At 45.0% G+C, this 18,369-nt stretch overlaps 1 long non-coding RNA gene across 1 annotated transcript; it reads right to left on the reverse strand.

The window, feature by feature from the left end:
• Window positions 1–2,631: 2,631 nt before the first annotated feature.
• Window positions 2,632–18,342, reverse strand: LOC127296954 (uncharacterized). Its single transcript, XR_007848814.2, has 2 exons — window positions 17,126–18,342; window positions 2,632–2,842 (listed from the first exon to the last, which is right to left on the reverse strand). It is a non-coding gene; the product is annotated as an uncharacterized lncRNA (long non-coding RNA).
• Between the last annotated feature and the right edge of the window lie 27 nt (window positions 18,343–18,369).

Consider the following 18,369-nt stretch of genomic DNA (forward strand, 5'->3'; position numbering starts at 1 on the left):
GGATATAATTTACTGATATATATGCTTTATTACTACCGTTGACAAAATTGTTTCTTGCTTTCAAAACCAAAGCTCTAGCACAAATATAGCAATCAATGCTTCCCTCTGTGAAGGGCCATTCTTCTACTTTTATGTTGAGTCAGTTTACCCATTTCTCTCTATCTTAGAAGCAAACACTTGTGTTAATTGTGCATTGATTCTTACATACTTGCATATTGCACTTATTATATTACTTTGCATTGACAACTATCCATGAGATATACATGTTACAAGTTGAAAGCAACCGCTGAAACTTAATCTTCCTTTGTGTTGCTCCAATGCCTTTACTATGAATTTATTGCTTGATGAGTTAACTCTTATGCAAGACTTATTGATGCTTGTCTTGAAAGTACTATTCATGAAAAGTCTTTGCTATATGATTCAATTGTTTACTCATTGTTTTTACCATTGCTCCGAATTGCTGCATTCATCTCATATGCTTTACAATAGTATGATTAAGATCATGTTGGTAGCATGTCACTTCAGAAATTATCATTGTTATCATTTACCTACTCGGGACGAGTAGGAACTAAGCTTGGGGATGCTGATACGTCTCCGACGTATCGATAATTTCTTATGTTCCATGCTTGTTTTATGACAATACCTACATGTTTTGTTCACACTTTATGTCATTATTATGCATTTTCTGGAACTAACCTATTGACGAGATGCCGAAGTGCCAGTTCTGTTTTCTGCTGTTTTTGGTTTCAGAAATCCTAGTAAGGAAATATTCTCGGAATTGGACGAAATCAACGCCCAACATCTTAGAATACCACGAAGCTTCCAGAACACCCGAGAGCCACCAGAGGAGGGCCCCGTGGGCCCCAGATGATAGGTTGGCGCGGCCAGGGGGTGGGCCGCGCCCCCCCCCATTGTGTCACCGCCTCGTCGACCTTCCGACTCCGCCTCTTCGCCTATTTAAAGTCCCTGACCTAAATCTTCGATACGAAAAAGCCACGTTACGAGAAACCTTCCAGAGCCGCCGCCATCGCGAAGCCAAGATCTGGGGGACAGGAGTCTCTGTTCCGGCACGCCGCCGGGACGGGGAAGTGCCCCCGGAAGGCTCCTCCATCGATACCGCTGCCATCTCCACCGCTGCCATCTCCACCGCTATCTTCATCACCGCTGCTGTCTCCCATGAGGAGGGTGTAGTACTCCATCGAGGCTAAGGGGCTGTACCGGTAGCTATGTGGTTAATCTCTCTCCTATGTACTTCAATACAATAATCTCATGAGCTACCTTACATGATTGAGATTCATATGATGATGCTTGTAATCTAGATGTCATTATGCTAGTCAAGTGGATTTTACTTATGTGATCTCCGGAGACTCCTTGTCCCACGTGTGTAAAGGTGACAGTGTGTGCACCGTGTGGGTCTCTTAGGCTATATTTCACAGAATACTTATTCACTGTGAATAGCATAGTGAAGTGCTTATTTATATCCCTTTATGATTGCAATGTGCTTTGTATTACTATTTATCTATGTGCTACTCTAGTGATGTTATTAAAGTACTCTATTCCTCCTGCACGGTGTAATGGTGACAGTGTGTGCATCGTGTAGTACTTGGCGTAGGTTATGATTGTAATCTCTTGTAGATTATGAAGTTAATTATTGCTATGATAGTATTGATGTGATCTATGCCTCCTTCATAGTGTGATGGTGACAGTGTGCATGCTATGTTAGTTCTTGGTGTAGTTGTGTTGATCTATCATGCACTCTAAGGTTATTTAAATATGAACATCGAATGTTGTGGAGCTTGTTAACTCCGGCATTGAGGGTTCAGGTAATCCTACACAATTAGTGGTGTTCATCATCCAACAAAAGAGTGTAGAGTATAGCATTTATCTATTTATTCTGTTATGTGATCAATGTTGAGAGAGTCCACTAGTGAAAGTATGATCCCTAGGCCTTGTTTCCAAATACTACTATCACTGCTTGTTTACTGTTTTACTGCATCCGTACTGCCTGCAATATTACCACCATCAACCACACGCCAGTTGTAGCATCAAGTATTTTCTGGCGCCGTTACTACTGCTCATATATATTCATACCACCTGTATTTCACTATCTCTTCGCCGAACTAGTGCACCTATAGGTGTGTTGGGGACACAAGAGACTTCTTGCTTTGTGGTTGCAGGGTTGCATGAGAGGGATATCTTTGACCTCTTCCTCCCTGAGTTCGATAAACCTTGGGTGATCCACTTAAGGGAAAACTTGCTGCTGTTCTACAAACCTCTGCTCTTGAAGGCCCAACACCGTCTACAGGAAAAGAAGCGTGAGTAGACATCAATCTTCTATGCGCTTTTGAAAGCGGCAAGTGATCATCTTCTGCAACAACGAGATCTAATCTCGTAGGCTTTGGAAATCTTCAAGGGTTAGTCTCGCTCATCCCCTCGTTGCTCCCATCTTCTAGATTGAATCTTAGCTTGGATTGCGTTCTCGCGGTAGGAAATTTTTTGTTTTCTATGCTACGAATCCCATCACAGAACATATAATATCTGGATGTACATCCGGGATTTTTTGTGCGAGATTTTTTGACATTTTGAAATAGATTTAAAATGCATTTTTCTTCATAATTGCATCTGGACCTATGAACCAAAACACCATGTCTACTGACAATCACTCTATTTCCTTTGAATCCACGGAATAATGCATAATCCTTTCCTTCAAAGCAAAACCACCTGCACCAAGTACAAGGGATTCTATAGTGGAATGGGGCACATCAAATATGAGAACTAAGTTTATGTATATCTAATGCATCTCACTTGAAGGGCATTTTATCATTGTCGTAGATCTCCATAACTGCAACAAAAAAACCACAAAGAGATGGTGAGTATCCACAATAAGCCACATGAATTAGAGAAGACTGACTGGACTCCAAATGTATGAATCCAATGTGCAAGAAACAATATGAGTCACCGACCAACAAAGTTCTTTTTTAACCAAGACCGACCACCAGAGTGATGGCAATTTAGGTGATCAGTCAAGTTGCAGCGAATGTGGTATGCAAGGTGAACCGCCACTATTACAGTATTCTCAGTGTCATGTATATATATGTCGATATGGTACGTCTTACAACAAATGCAAAAAAAAAATAAAAAAAATCAAAGTTCACGGTACTTGTGGAATGTGACCATGCTAGATTGTAAAACACATTTTTGAAAGGTAAGGTAGAATGCTCAAATGATTGCTTCTCGTGTGTTGCTAGCAAAGCAAACATCAGATAGTAGATTAACTTTTTTTTGACACACCATCAATCATTGCAGTGTATGAGGAGTACTATTTTTTCATGATGAAAATGACATCTGGTATAGTCGTTTGCTTTTATCTCCACAGATTGAACACATCAACAAGAGCAATACCATAAAAATACATCTGATAAATTATGAGCGTGCTTTGAGAGTTACTTAGGATCAAAATGCTAGTAATAGATGCGTCGTTGTCCATTACTGGCATTCCTCATCATTCCCCTCCATAAGAGCAGGTCTAACAAACCCCGTAAAAGGGGCAAACCCGTATAATAACCGCCGATTTGAGGGTTTCGGCTCTACCCGGCCGTCTAGCACGCCCCATAAAAACGCCCCCCGAATCGTTTTTTGCTGTTTTCGAGTACGGGGCGGGTCGTCGCCCCCTACTTGTGCGGGGTGGGAGCTGGGATAGTGGGCGAAACCAGTATCCCAATTCCGAAAGCGCGCGCGGACATTTCAGTTCCCCCCACCCGTTTTCCCCCGCGCGCCGCCGCCACCACCCGCGCGCCACCGCCGCAATCCGTCAGATCCGCGCCCCTCCGCCGTCCGCCGAGCCGCGTCGAGGTTCGTCGACGCCCGCCGCACCTCCGCCGCACCCCCGCCGAAGTTCCGCGTCCCTCCGCGCGCGCCGCCCGCCCTCCTGCCGTGGTCTTCTCCGCCGGTGAGTATTCCGCCGCGTTCTTCTTCGTTGCCGCCGGTAAATTGGTCGGATTTGGGGCTGATGTATGGTACACCGTGGTAGATGGCTTCGGAGGATGTGCACATGGCGGATTTGGACGCGACGTCGACCGATTGGTCGTCGTCGGATTCCGACGATTCGGATATCGACGAGTTGCTCAACGACGATGAGACGGAGATGATGCTGCTCCTGTTCGGCTTGAAGCAAACGGAGGACCGCATGAAGCTGCTGGATCAGCGGAAAGGATCCGTGATGGGGCGTATGTGCATTCCGCGGAACCGCGCGCTCGGCCACGAACAGCTGATGCAAGATTATTTCGCCGAGGTACCGACCTATCCTCCCCGCCTCTTCTGTAGACGGTACCGAATGCGTAGGACTTTGTTCGAGAAAATCGTCAAAGATTGGGAGGCAAATTGCGATTATTTCAAGCAAAGAAGAAATGCTGCCCAAGTCATGGGATTTAGCCCATACCAAAAAATTTCTGCCGCCATGAGGGTTATTGCATACGGTATACCAGCAGATTATACCGATGAGTACCTTCGCATCGGTGTGCAAACAACCACGGATTGCGTGCGTATGTTTGCCAAGATGGTGATCAAGTTGTATGGAGAGAAGTATCTCCGAGCTCCAAATGAGGATGATACAAAAAGGCTCATGTGAATGGTGTGTTGGTTCTAATATGCAATTTGTCAAAAAACCCTGTTTTGAGGGGTTGAAAATATTCTGTTTTACGGGGTGGGATACGGGGTCTGCTAGCTCGTCCGAGTTTTCGGCCAGCGAAAAGTGAATACAGGGCCCTCTACTCGCGTTTTAAGGGGCGAAAAAATACGGGGCCTGTTAGACATGGCCTGCGTCCAAGAGTCCACGACAACCGTCTGATATCCGTTTTCTTCTCCAGTACTCACAAATGTATTTGTTTCTCTCTACTAAAATGTGTCTTCAGTATTTGAAAATGCTCAGGTAATTCAACATAATCTTGTTGAGAACTACACCCAGTACATATCTTCTATATTTGCTAAGGAAAACGCTGACGTTCCCCCGGGGGAACAGCGTTCTGATCCCCCGCCTCCTATGCACGTCACGCGTCTCTGCGGAGCAGAAGAAAACGGACAGCACATGGTGGGGCCCACCTCATCTTCCACCACGACCTTATCCTTTCGTGCAGATTTTCCCCAATCTTTTCTCCCAGGAGCCGGCGTCCATGGCTGGAGATGGAACACCGCGCGCCCCACGCTGCCGCGCCCCCACGCTGCTGCACCACCACCTCCCCTACCCCGCCATGGCTACCATCCCTCCTCCCCTGCTCCGCGCCGCCCGGCCGTGATTCACTCTGGCCGCCATAGCCGGATGCGAGACCCAGGGGAGGTCGCCGGCCGGCACCGTCGCCGGCAACCACGAGCCCGCGTCCATGGCTGGAGATGGAGCACCGCGCGCTCCCACGCTGCTGCACCACCACCTCGCCTACCCCCGCCATGGCTACCATCCCTCCTGCCTGCTCGGCGCTGCTACAAGCCTCCGACGGAGCTGCTACAATAGCACAGCGACGCTGCTACATTCGCGTCGCTGCTACATGCCCCGACGGCGCTGCTACAGTAGCCTGGCGACGCTGCTACAGTAGCCTGGCGACGCTGCTACATTCGACATGCGTCACTGCTACAATAGCCCGGCAGCGCTGCTACAATCAGCCTCGGCGGCGCTCCTACAAGAGCCCTGTGTGCTGCTACAATCGGCAGTCGGCGTTGCTACAGTGGTTTGGCGGGGCTGCTACAAGCTACAACCGGCGAGCGGGAACAACGAGCGCCGACTTCCAATCGGCGGCATAGGTGCGGCGGCGACTGCTACAATGGATGACGGCGGCTGCTACAAGAGGCGGTGATGGATGGATGGCGGCGGCGATTTGCTACAACCAGCGTCTTGCTGCAAAGTGGCGGCGGCTGCTACAAATCGGGCGCCGCCGTGCTGCGAGGAGGCCGACGAGGTCGGCGGCGATGCTACCACACCAGCGGCGGTGCTACAAACCCAGAACGACGGTGCTGCATGTGAGGCGCGGTGGTACTACCGGCGCCGGCGGTGGTGCTGCATGTGAGCGTAGTGCTACCTGTTGGAGATATGCCCAAGAGGCAATAATAAAATGGTTATTATAATATATCTTTGTGTTTATGATAATGTTTACATACCATGCTATAATTGTATTAACCGAAACATTGATACATGTGTGTTATGTGAACAACAAAGAGTCCCTAGTAAGCCTCTTAACTAGCTTGTTGATTAATGGATGATTAGTTTCATAATCATGAACATTGGATGTTATTAATAACAAGGTTATATCATTATATGAATGATATAATGGACACACCCAATTAAGCGTAGCATAAGATCACGTCATTAAGTTATTTGCTATAAGCTTTCGATACATAGTTACCTAGTCCTTATGACCATGAGATCATGTAAAACACTTATACCAGAAAGGTACTTTGATTACATCAAACGCCACTGCGTAAATGGGTGGTTATAAAGGTGGGATTAAGTATCCGGAAAGTATGGGTTGAGGCATATGGATCAACAGTGGGATTTGTCCATCCCGATGACGGATAGATATACTCTGGGCCCTCTCGGTGGAATGTCGTCTAATGTCTTGCAAGCATATGAATAAGTTCATAAGAGACCACATACCACGGTACGAGTAAAGAGTACTTGTCAGGAGACGAGGTTGAACAAGGTATAGAGTGATACCGATGATCAAACCTCGGACAAGTAAAATATCGCGTGACAAAGGGAATTGGTATCGTATGTGAATGGTTCATTTGATCACTAAGTCATCGTTGAATATGTGGGAGCCATTATGGATCTCCAGATCCCGCTATTGGTTATTGGTCGGAGAGAAGTCTCAACCATGTCTACATAGTTCGCGAACCGTAGGGTGACACACTTAAGGTTTGATGTCGTTTAAGTAGATATGGAATATGGAATAGAGTTCGAAGTTTTGTTCGGAGTCTCGGATGGGATCCAGGACATCACGAGGAGTTCCGGAATGGTCCGGAGAATAAGATTCACATATAGGAAGTCACTTTCCAAGTTTGGAAATGATCCGGTGTATTTATGGAAGGTGGTTTCTAGAATTATCCGGAATAAATCACTATGGAAGGAGGAATCCCGGAGGGACTCCACAAACCCTAACCAGCCAACCAAGTGGGAGGGTGGAGTCCATGGTGGACTCCACCTCCTTGGCCGGCCAAGAAAAGGGGAAAGGGGAGAGTCCATGTCCCTCTAGGTTTCGTCCATAAGGCAGTTTTTCTGTTGGGGTCTTATTCGAAGACTTTGGGCAAACCCTTGGGGTTCCACCTATATAATGAGGAGGAGAGGGAGGGAAAGCCCATGGCTTGGCCGCACCACCCCTGCCCCCTTGAGGCCGGCGCCCATGGCACCCCCTGTCCCCAAACCCTAGCACCCCTCCTCCACTACTTCTCCCGCATATGCTTAGCGAAGCTCCGCCGGAGATCTCCATCGACACCGCCACCACGCCGTCGTGCTGCCGGGATTCCGAGGAGGATCTACTACTTCCGCTGCCCGCTGGAACGGGGAGAAGGACGTCGTCATCAACACCGAACGTGTGACCGAGTACGGAGGTGCTGCCCGATTGTGGCACCGTGATCAAGATCTTCTACGCGCTTTTGCAAGCGGTAAGTGATCGTCTACCGCAGCAATAAGAGCCTAGTCTTATAGGCTTTGGAAATCTTCAAGGGTTAGTCTTGATCATCCCCTCGTTGCTCCCGTCTTCTAGATTGCATCTTGGCTTGGATTGCGTTCTCGCGGTAGGAAATTTTTTGTTTTCTATGCAACGCATCCCTATAGTGGTATCAGAGCTGTGTCTATGCATAGATGGTTGCACGAGTAGAACACAATGGTTTGTGGGTGTTGATGCTCTTGTTGTCTTTAGTTTGAGTACTTTGCATCTTTGTGGCATAGTGGGATGAAGCGGCTCGGACTAATTTTACATGACCGCGTTCATGAGACTTGTTCCTCGTTCGACATGCAACTTGTATTGCATAAGAGGCTTTGCGGGTGTCTGTCTCTCCTACTATAGTGAAGATTCAGTTTACTCTTCTATCGACAACATTAGTATCACCGTTGTGGTTCATGTTCGTAGGTAGATTAGATCTCTCTCGAAAACCCTAAACCACGTAAAATATGCAAACCAAATTAGAGACGTCTAACTTGTTTTTGCAGGGTTTGGTGATGTGATATGGCCATAATGTGATGATGAATATGTATGAGATGATCATTATTGTATTGTGGCAACCGGCAGGAGCCTTATGGTTGTCTTTATATTTCATGTTGAGTAGTATTTCAAAGTAGTTGTAATAGTTGCTACATGAGGTGAACAACCATGAAGACGGCGCCATGAACCTTGACGCTACGCCGACGATGATGGAGATCATGCCCATTGATGATGGAGATCATGTCCGTGCTTTGGTGATGAAGATCGAAGGAGCAAAGACTAAAGGGCCATATCATATCACATATGAATTGCATGTGATGTTAATCCTTTATGCATCTTATTTTGGTTAGAACACGACGGTAGCATTATAAGATGATCCCTCACATTAATATCAAGATAATAAAGTGTTCTCCCCTCGTATGCACCGTTGTATAGTTCGTCGTTTCGAAGCATCTCGTGATGATCGGATGTGATAGACTCAACGTTCACGTACCACGGGTGTAAGCCATGTTGCACACGCGGAATACTTGGGTTTGCTTGACGAGCCTAGCATGTACAGACATGGCCTCGGGACAACGGAAACCGAAAGGTTGAACACGAGTCATATGGATGATATGATCAACATATTGATGTTCACCATTGAAGCTACATCATCTCACGTGATGATCGGTTTTGGTGTAGTGGATGTGGATCGTGTACCACTTAACAACTATGAGGGATGTTGTATTAAGTGGGAGTTCATTAGTAATTAGATTAAAACATGAACTAATTATCATAAACATAGTCTGAGTAGTATTTTGAATTAATTTTGTAGTATTGGCATCCGTTTTTCTACCATGCGCTAATCTTGTTATTGAGATAGAAATACTGTTAAAATCTGATAAGAAACTTTACGGATTGGTACCGTATTGTTAAAGAATCAAGAATTGATTAAGTCCTATTGCAAACTTTTAGTAAACCTCATATTGTTGATTCAATGAGCTATGGTTTCAATTAGTACCTAAAGTTATCTTGTCTCCGTGAAACTTGAAGTTCAAATCTGTTTGAAAAGTAAGGAGCTGAAAATTTAGTTTTCAGAAATAATCAAGGTATGAGATATATGTGATATCTAAGACCTTATTGCAAGATGATAGAATATAATTTGGTGAGACTACATAAACTCATAAGTTTTATGGGAATGTATGAAGGTTGAAGACGCCAGGCGTCACAATCCTCCAACTATTGGGGCACTAACGATATTCACATATCCATGAAGTGACCATCCTTAATATGCACCGTTGCTAAGACTCGTCGTTTCGAAGCATCACGTGATGATCGGGTGTGATAGATTCTACGTGTGCATACAACGAGTGCAAGCTAGATTTGCACATGCAAATACCAAGGTTAAAACTTTACGAGCCTAGCATGTACAGACATGGTCTCAGAAAGTCGTCATGATATGATGGATAAAATTATGAGTGAAATTGTTCATCATATTACAAAGTTACTAATAAGTGAAATTTGGAACACTTGTCATATGATGATCAACTTCAAAAGAACCTCAAGGTTATTGGTATTTGACCAACAAACCTAGAAGTTAATGATGTTGAAGTGTTATTCTGAATAATGAGGAAAGCTAAAAGAGAAACTACAAAAGATATTTTGGCAGAAAGAAAAGAAAAGACTAGAAAGCCTAGCTCAGGTGTATATAAATGATATACCTGTTATGGATGTATTCCTCGTTTGGTCACACAATGAAATTCTTGGGTATTTGTACCATATTGGTTGGTATGAAATGTCATACAAAACAACGCAATACAAGAATACAATGACCTAAGTGACTGACAAGGAATATGATAGGAATGCACGTCTGGAACAAAAATAAAGTGTTATTATATTCGTCGTTGGCATTCTATCTAGCCCTTAGAATTTATAATAAAGAACTTAATAATTGTTATTTTGCTCTGGTCAAATGAAAACAATGAGTTGTTCAAATTATGACATTACTCCATGTACGATGGATAAGTTATTATAAATCTTAATGGTGAAACACACATACATAACACTAATGCTAAAATGCCATAAGGCAAATGATTTGAATTCCACTTATTTGTGGAACCGCCATTTAGGTCATGTTAGAAAAGAACGCATGAAGGAACTCCATGCAAATGGATTTTTGGAGTCATTTGATTTTTGAATCATTTGGTGCTTGCAAATCTTTTCTAAAGAGAACGATTAAAATACCGTTCATAGGCCAAGAGTTGAACGGGCAACAAACTTAGTGGAAAAATACATGATGATGTATGTGGTTCACTAGGCATAGTTGTGTGCGGGAGATTCTTCTACTTCATGAAAACTTCCAACAATGAATTGAGTATATATATTTGGATATATTCGATAAGGAAGAAGTTTGAAACATTTGAATGGATTCAAATAAATTTCAGCATGAAATAGAAATGATCGTAATAGAAAAGTAAAATATCTATGATTGGATCATGGTGGAAATATTTGAATTATGAGCTTTTAGCGAACATCTAAGAGAGTTATGAAATTGTTCTACAACTCACGTTTCTTGGTGTATCATAGTGATGATGAAGTATCCAAGAGATGTATCCAAACCTTGTTGGATCAATGATGAGATAAAATATTGATGCCATTATATTTTTGTGGATTATGCTTTAGTGACTACCCCTTTTACACTGAATAGAGCATCATCATGATCCGTTGAAATAACACCATACGAGTTATGGCATGGGTATGAACCCTGATAGTCTTTTCTTAAATTTTGGTAAGCATAGCATAAGTAAATAAGTTTACAACCAAAATCGGATGAATGTCTTTATTGGTTATCCCAGAGATTTGATTGGGAATTCTTCCCACGAGACAAAGACAAAAGTGTTTGTCAATGTTTCTTATTTCCGAGAAATTGTTTCTAGCGAAGTATTTGAGTGGGAGGACAATAGAACTTGATAAGGTTTATGAACCTGAGCATAATGATCAGAGTAGCGCATCATCGGAATTGGTTCTGGAAGCGGCCACGACGATCATAGCTCTCATGACTAAAAAAAATGTTTTAGCCATGGAGATCGAAGTACTTATTGAACCTTGTAGGTATGGTTTACTTTGTGATCAAATAAATGATTTGTGGACAAAGGATTGATTTTGAACAATGATAAACCAACTACAAACAAAGAAGTTATGATGGGCCCTGACTCCGTTAAAATGGCTATACACCATGAAATCCAAGATAGATGAATACTTTTTGAAAGTAAATGGATCTATAAAAATTGATGAAGCTTGACTTGTCGAAAAGTTGTTTACGATAAAGTTCAAAGAGTTGACTACGATAAGATTAGATCTTCCGTAGCAATGCTTATACTCTATGTGGATTATTCTAGTAATCACTACATATTTCTTTTATGAGATATGTTAGTAGGATAGCAAAAATACATTACTTATCAGAAGTGTGTATTAAAGGTGTATACAAGATACAATCAAGAGTCCATGGAATACTAGATATGTATACGAACTTCAATTGGATGAAGTAAGTATCGCGGAGTTGGAATCTTCACCAGATGAAATAATCAAAGAGTTTTTGATATTCATCAGAGACGATGAAGAGGCTTGCTTTTGCAAGAAATTAAGTGGGAGCGCTGAGACATATTTATAATACTTTATGTAGATGACATATAGTTGGTTATAAATGATGTAATTATATACTTGATTAAAAAGGTTTCATTGAGAATTAATTTCAATGAAAGGATATGGACTGAAACAAATTTAGTGTCAAGATCTATGAAGATAGATTGAAACACATAAATAAGTTTAAGTCAAAGTACATAGGATGGATATTGAAATAGTTCAATATAGAAATATTAAGAAAATGTTCTTGTCATGTGAAGGTTTAACAAGACTTGAGTGTATTTGACACTCAATGAGTAAAAACACATGAGTGATTATAGATCACGAATAAAATGTACACAATCAGATGTTCTATGCTCTAAAAGTGTTATGAGCATGTACCAGAATGATTCATGTGATGATCATTGAAAAACAGTAAGAATATTCTTGAGTACTTAAGAAGAACCAAGGATATATACATATAGTTTTGTATGGATAAATGACAAACAAATCGCTGTAAGGTGTTGCACCGATATTTGTTTTTGTCACATATGAAAATAAAATTTTAATCTCAAATTAGACTAAGTTTTGTTTAAAAGGTAGCACAATGAGCTAGAAGTTGTCTATGCTAGATTTAGAAGAGTTCTAAATATTATGACGGATTCTACAAAAGAAGGCAGCGTATGTCATTGTTTTGACAATGACAAAGGATGTTAAGTCAAAATGTTCTTTGAGAACATGGTGTAGTTCCGACAGAGTCAGAACTTTGAAGCTATATTGTGTGTGACAATATTAGTGATATATTTCAGACCGCGGAATTAAGGTTCCACCAGAAGACCAAACATATTTAATGCCGACTCATTTGGAAATGAGTGATGCGTTGAGACGCAAATGAATTACAAAATACATACGTTTCTGAGCATGTAAGATCCGTTGACTAAAACCTCTCCCGTGAGCAAAACATGATAAAGCACCGAAAGGCCAAGGTGTTATATCTTTACAAATGTAAACTAGATTATTGACTCTAGTGCAAGTGGGAGACTGTTGGAGATATGCCCAAGAGGCAATAATAAAATGGTTATTATAATATATCTTTGTGTTTATGATAATGTTTACATACCATGCTATAATTGTATTAACCGAAACATTGATACATGTGTGTTATGTGAACAACAAAGAGTCCCTAGTAAGCCTCTTAACTAGCTTGTTGATTAATGGATGATTAGTTTCATAATCATGAACATTGGATGTTATTAATAACAAGGTTATATCATTATATGAATGATATAATGGACACACCCAATTAAGCGTAGCATAAGATCACGTCATTAAGTTATTTGCTATAAGCTTTCGATACATAGTTACCTAGTCCTTATGACCATGAGATCATGTAAATCACTTATACCGGAAAGGTACTTTGATTACATCAAACGCCACTGCGTAAATGGGTGGTTATAAAGGTGGGATTAAGTATCCGGAAAGTATGGGTTGAGGCATATGGATCAACAGTGGGATTTGTCCATCCCGATGACGGATAGATATACTCTGGGCCCTCTCAGTGGAATGTCGTCTAATGTCTTGCAAGCATATGAATAAGTTCATAAGAGACCACATACCACGGTACGAGTAAAGAGTACTTGTCAGGAGATGAGGTTGAACAAGGTATAGAGTGATACCGATGATCAAACCTCGGACAAGTAAAATATCGCGTGACAAAGGGAATTGGTATCGTATGTGAATGGTTCATTCGATCACTAAGTCATCGTTGAATATGTGGGAGCCATTATGGATCTCCAGATCCCGCTATTGGTTATTGGTCGGAGAGAAGTCTCAACCATGTCTACATAGTTCGCGAACCGTAGGGTGACACACTTAAGGTTTGATGTCGTTTAAGTAGATATGGAATATGGAATAGAGTTCGAAGTTTTGTTCGGAGTCTCGGATGGGATCCAGGACATCACGACGAGTTCCGGAATGGTCCGGAGAATAAGATTCATATATAGGAAGTCACTTTCCAAGTTTGGAAATGATCCGGTGTATTTATGGAAGGTGGTTTCTAGAATTATCCGGAATAAATCACTATGGAAGGAGGAATCCCGGAGGGACTCCACAAACCCTAACCAGCCAACCAAGTGGGAGGGTGGAGTCCATGGTGGACTCCACCTCCTTGGCCGGCCAAGAAAAGGGGAAAGGGGAGAGTCCATGTCCCTCTAGGTTTCGTCCATAAGGCAGTTTTTCTGTTGGGGTCTTATTCGAAGACTTTGGGCAAACCCTTGGGGTTCCACCTATATAATGAGGAGGAGAGGGAGGGGCAGCCCATGGCTTGGCCGCACCACCCCTGCCCCCTTGAGGCCGGCGCCCATGGCACCCCCTGTCCCCAAACCCTAGCACCCCTCCTCCACTACTTCTCCCGCATATGCTTAGCGAAGCTCCGCCGGAGATCTCCATCGACACCGCCACCACGCCGTCGTGCTGCCGGGATTCCGAGGAGGATCTACTACTTCCGCTGCCCGCTGGAACGGGGAGAAGGACGTCGTCATCAACACCGAACGTGTGACCGAGTACGGAGGTGCTGCCCGATTGTGGCACCGTGATCAAGATCTTCTACGCGCTTTTGCAAGCGGCAAGTGATCGTCTACCGCAGCAATAAGAGCCTACTCTTATAGGCTTTGGAAATCTTCAAGGGTTAGTCTTGATCATCCCCTCGTTGCTCCCGTCTTCTAGATTGCATCTTGGCTTGGATTGCGTTCTCGCGGTAGGAAAATTTTTGTTTTCTATGCAACGCATCCCTACACTACCGCTGACTCCGGCGGCGGTGTTTCCGGCGCCGGCGGCAGTGCTAGAAGCCGAAGTCGACATGCGCTCCCGCTGAGGCAAAGGTCGTGTGTAAAGTTCGGGAGGAGGGAAATTATTTTATTGGTTGGTTTTCTTTTTTTCCGCCCAAGGAGCGCTGACCCAGATCTAATTAGCACCGCATCGTACGGTTGGGGACCCGGGGGATCGGGGATTTGATCCCCCGGGGGACGCTCAGCGCTTCCCATTTGCTAATGCTCAGGTACAAGAAACAATGGATTAATATCTCTTCAAGTCAAGAACCAATTTATAATGAAGAGAGTAACATTTTCTTCTCCTTTGGTTGAAGGCCCCCACTAACAATGAAAAAGCAACAAAAAAAGTAAAAGAACTTTGGTGCCGATATGATCAGTGTGACAATGAACATGCAATATTCCATTTTGTCCCTTTAGGCTGGGAAAACTAAATATGAAGTTTTTCAGCCACAAGACAGTCTAATTCAAGTATTATACTATTAGGAGTCATTAATAAACTTGTGGAGTCCTGGTACCGCTCGGGTCGTCCCCTCTAGGGCGACTCGGGGCGGAAACCCTAGCCGCCGCCGACTTCCCCTCCCCCTCCCCTCCTCGTCGTCCCCTGAGACCGCCGCCGGCAAAGCCTGGCGCGGCTGGTGACGGGGGCGGCGGGGTTCCTCGCGAGGTCCCCTGGTGCGGTGGATGGAGGATCGCCTCCGCACTAGGAGGATGGCCCCAACACTTGGAGGATGATGGCGGTGCGGACCTCTCGCCGGGCGGGCGGTGATGGCGGTGGCGGCGTGGCCTTGGTCTGGTGGCGCGTTTTCTCCTCACTTCCTCGCTGCGGCCTCGTCGAGCGGGCAGGGATGGGGCCGGCTGCGCAGCCCCGACCTGGCGGTGCGGTCCTCTCCTTCCTTCCTCGCATCGGCATCGCCAGGCAGGCGGTGATGGGAATGGATCTCGTACTGCTCCTCCTCAAGGTCTGGGACCACGACACCAAGGGCGGCGGCCCTGGATGGCGGGGACGACGTCGACCCGGTGGCAGGTGGCGGGCTTTTGGTGCCGCTCACCGTGGCACCGTGGTGGTGGTCTTCTCTCTCGCCAGAGGAGATCGGCTAGTTGTGGGGCTAGCCGTGGCGGACCTCACGATCCGTCGCCTGGCTCCCGATGGCGAGGCGCAGCTGCCGGTGAAAGCCGGCCCGGACCTCGGTCATGGCGGATGATGGCGGCGTTTTTCGTCGTTACCTTGTTGAAGGCATTGTCTGTGCAGTCTGCGTTCTTCGCCTGGGCTGCTCCAGGGAAACCCTAGACCCGGGTCTCCCGGATCGGACGATGGCAGCGCGCAACGCCGTTCTCCCTGTTGGGGGCATCATTTTTGGAGCGGACAACGGATGGCGGTGGTGCTGAGGTGGAGCGGTGTGCTTTTGCTGTGTCGGCGTCGTCGAGTCGCCGCGGCATGGTGCAGTGGTGTCTCGGAACGGATGCAGTGTGATGGACTCGCGCAGGATGGTGGAGTCGTCTGGCGCCGTGGCGGCATCGATGGCAGGCCTAGCATGGTCAATGCGATGATCTCTGGAGTCGAGGAAGACGGCGGTAGCAACTTTCATGGCGTGTGCGTTGGCGTATGCTGAGAGTCTGCTTGACTAGATGTGCTTCTCATCTGCTATTGGGCAGCCTGGGAAGGCATTTGGTTTTTGGTTGATGTTAGTTGGTGAATTGTCACCCCCTTCATCCCTCTGTAGGTTTAGCGAGGTGGCTTCGAGTTTGATCTTTTGTATTGCTCTTGTAAGGTGTTGTGAATAATCTAATAAAAATGTCGTGTGCATCCCTTGGATGCAGAAGCTGGGGCGATATTTCCCCCATTTCGATTTTTTTTTAATAAAACTTGTAAATAGGGAGAACTATTCTAAGAACCTAAATCGATGTGCTGTTGTAAACTAAGAGCCTAAGAGGAGACATACCGATATTACAACAGCTAAGCACATAAGACAAACTGATTTAGTAAGGTAAACAAGATTGAGTTCTTAAGAAGACTGAATCAATGTTTTAAATGTTTTAAATCATGTTCCTATAATAAATATGTCAATATAACAGCTACAGGTGCAAAGAATGAACCAGCCCTGAATCTTAAGATTAAGAGACTGAACTGCAGTCAACCTACGTTATCATTGACCAATGTCAATCAGTTGCAATCTGGAATATGTAAATGTTGCACCATTTTCAATACTGTCAAAGATTAAGGAACTGCAGTCAACCTACGTTATCATTGACCAATGGTGCCAGGATATTACTTTTTACTTTAGAACAGGGAACGGCTAAACAATAAAAGACAGCCAATATATATCTTTCTAGAATCATCCAACTTCATGATTGTGTCTACCTTGTATAACTAAAAGACATACTTCCATTTTAGCTATGAACAAAAAATCAGTCCATCACAACCATTGTTAGCTATGAACAAACAGCTCTCTAGATGATCATATGGTTTAATCTGCAAAACTATATATGTGAAACTGGTTACTGTATTTTTACCTTGACGATGCAACGATTTTCTTGAACAACGGCAGAAGGAACACAAAAAGGCAACAAACTTTTAGATTTTCCATACTTTGCTCTTTCGATTACTGGTAGTATGCCCCCCAAATATCAGGCCATCCTTTCATGTACAGATTTTCCATGCCTCCTCAGCCACCACATGCCTTTAAGAAGTAGATGGAATTTGAGGAAGGAGGGGAGAAATTGACGGAGGATTTCTGGATAGAGGGACTCGTTTCAGGAAAATCAAGGTCGTATTTGACTGGACTTGGCAGGAGGGAAGAAGGAGAAGGCCAAATGAATCAAAGAAAGAGAGAGATGCCGGCACCATAAAGATCCTCAGGCGGTTTTTTGGGGAACTCAGCGCGCGGCGGGTTGGCATCGAGATTGGTGTTTGACGTTAGCGGCGGAAAACCTTGCATAGGTGACAGCCGGTGGGCCAACAAAGGGGAAAGACGACCGATGAGAAAATCCGACGCCACCGTTGCCAAAATCCGGTAGTCCTCCCCAAGAACTAAGCTTGCTGCTCCAACTTGCAAGGAAAGGATGAAAAGACGGCATCAATGGAGAAAAGGCAGTGTGAAGAGGTGGTGTGAGCACCATACTTAGCAATCTTGGGGAGCGTGGCCGCGCGGGAGACACCGTCGAGAAGCTTGGGCTCGTCAAGCCTCCTCTCTGCTGCGCCGGTGCCCCGCCATCCGCATATGCACCACAAATCCTAGAATCCTTCAAGATTCGGTCCCAAATAAATCAAACGATTCCGTGACAGGCAGCAGCAAGGCACCAGCAACAAGCACAGGTCGAGGACTGGAGGATGAGAGGAGTGCAGACTGCAAACATTGAGAAGGTTGGAGAGAGTTTCTCTGCCAGCGACGGGAGGCGACTCCAGGCAGCAGAGAGCGAATCCAGGTGGTGACGCGCGACTCCAAGCGGTGGACAGGGATCTGCTTCTTGATTCTTCTCGCCGCCGCGCCTAAATGGGAGCGCCGCCGCATCTGCGAGCAGTCTCCCCCGCCCATGGTTGTGGGTGGCTCTGCCGCACCTGCCGCCAAGGAAAGGAAGAGAACGGGTCAAAACCAATCTGAAACCGACCCCGACAGGCCTCTCCTCGCTTACACGTCGGGTATATCTGCTGAAACGAAAACGACGTGCAGAGCACTCAGGGACGCGCCCAACCCTGGAAGCTTGAGCTGAGCTTATCGATCGCAAGGAAGCCACAGGACGACAACTGCTATGGGATT

This window comes from Lolium perenne, chromosome 4 (assembly GCF_019359855.2).
Source record: "Lolium perenne isolate Kyuss_39 chromosome 4, Kyuss_2.0, whole genome shotgun sequence".
NCBI lineage: Eukaryota > Viridiplantae > Streptophyta > Magnoliopsida > Poales > Poaceae > Lolium > Lolium perenne.